Here is a 1760-nt window from a genome sequence, read left to right as displayed (position 1 = left end):
AAAAGATTACCAACAATGAGCTCACTAGCTCTGCAACAGTGCTCTCATAACTTCACTGGAATGGATATGTGGGAAGCATGAAACCAGTGAAGCAGTTTAAAACAATTGACATAGTATCAGACTGTAGTAGATAGACCATCATGATAGCCAGAAATTGGCTTTGCAAAGATCAGGATACAAAGATGCAGGCCCCAAAGCAGATACGATTTTGTATGAACCAAATGAAGTGTAGCAGAAAGGAACTATTTTTCACACGCAAACTATGTAGAAGGGATTATCAAACACGTCGGTCTTTTTGTCCATATTTGCATGCATGGTAGAATCTCACCATTCACTCAATCATATTTATTGAGCACTTACTGTGTGCAGAGCACTGTACTAAGCGCTTGGGAAGTACAAATTGGCAACATATAGAGACAGTCCCTACCCACAACGGGCTCACAGTCTAGAGGTAGCATCTTCAAAATCAAAGAAACAGTTGTGTGTGTGTGTGTGTGTGTGTGTGTATGGATCTATGCACACACCCTTTCTGTCTCTTACCAATTTGAATAACAACTGGATGTGTCTTTGGGCTTTATATTACCAGGAAGCCTTTGAAAATGGTTGGTGCTTTAAAAAGGTAATACCAGGGATGGGTGTGATGAGACATTCTGAAGTCAAAGCTATTATACTTGTAACCTGTTGCATTGGAGGAGTTTCCCAGTTAGTTGGAAGTGTATTCTGACACCAGTTTCCAACTCCTTTTTAGACTGTGAGCCCCTATTCTTTCCCAATACTTAAATCAGTGCTCCCCACACAATATTTGCTTAATAAATGCTATTACTCCTTTTGTCCTATCCTCCAGCATAGAGGCACTGAATAGATGGGATGGAATTGGATCTATTGGAGCTTTACTCCAATAGTGATAGGAAAAGGCTTAGATGGAACGATTTCAACTCTCCCTACCATCTTGTGAAGTTCTCAGGGCAACCTGAGTTGCCAGACTCCTAGTTTTGGGGATTATATCTAAAGCTTTGATAAGAGCTATGAATTTAGTATGAGGCATTTGTTCCCGGTATTTCTCCTAGTAATTGTTTTGCTGTAAAGATTATATTTGCTGTGCCATGTCTTGGTCTGAAGCCTCAGTGACATTTAGGCACTGCCTAATTAACTCTATGAGGAGGCTGTCTAGAATCTTGCCAATTGATGCAAAGTGGTAATATACCACAGGAGTTTCACAGTCAGTGCTCACTTTTTCTCCTTGAAGATGGTGATTGTGGTGACTTCTTTGAAATATTAAAAATATTTCAAAGTACTCTATAGATCCTGATAGTACAGGATATAGTGGATGGATCATTTATAGGCTCTTTTTTTTTAATGGTATTTAAGTGCTTCCTATGTCCCATGTCCCTCACAGGGTTGCACCTGGAGAGTTTTCAGTACTCTACCGGTCTCGGCCATAGGAGGGAGGGTCAAACAGAGGTATACCCATTCCATTCCTATCTCGGGCAGTGGTTAGCGAGTGGAAGGCAATCTGCTACAAATCAAAACACACCTGTGCTGAGCAGTAGCAGCATGGGAGAGACTAGAGAGCGGGGACTTAAGTTTACTGCATGGAAGAAGGCAATGGTAAATCGATTCCATATTTTTACCAAGAAAACTCTATGGATACACTACCAGAATGATTGCAGATGGAGGTGGGGCACTCTGGGAGAGATGTAGCTATGGAGTCGCTATGGGTGAGAAATGACAGCAAAAGACAAGACAGTGTCCCAGGCACT

General features: G+C 41.5%; 1 non-coding gene across 1 annotated transcript; it reads left to right on the top strand.

The window, feature by feature from the left end:
* The first annotated feature begins 1386 nt into the window (after window positions 1-1386).
* Window positions 1387-1524, top strand: LOC119948585. Its single transcript, XR_005456971.1, has one exon. It is a non-coding gene; the product is annotated as a small nucleolar RNA SNORA7 (small nucleolar RNA).
* Window positions 1525-1760: the final 236 nt, after the last annotated feature.

The sequence above is a fragment of the Tachyglossus aculeatus genome, chromosome X4, assembly GCF_015852505.1.
Source record: "Tachyglossus aculeatus isolate mTacAcu1 chromosome X4, mTacAcu1.pri, whole genome shotgun sequence".
Taxonomy (NCBI): domain Eukaryota; kingdom Metazoa; phylum Chordata; class Mammalia; order Monotremata; family Tachyglossidae; genus Tachyglossus; species Tachyglossus aculeatus.
Note: the sequence above shows the minus strand (reverse complement) of the source record. Positions and strands in the feature narration are given on the sequence as shown.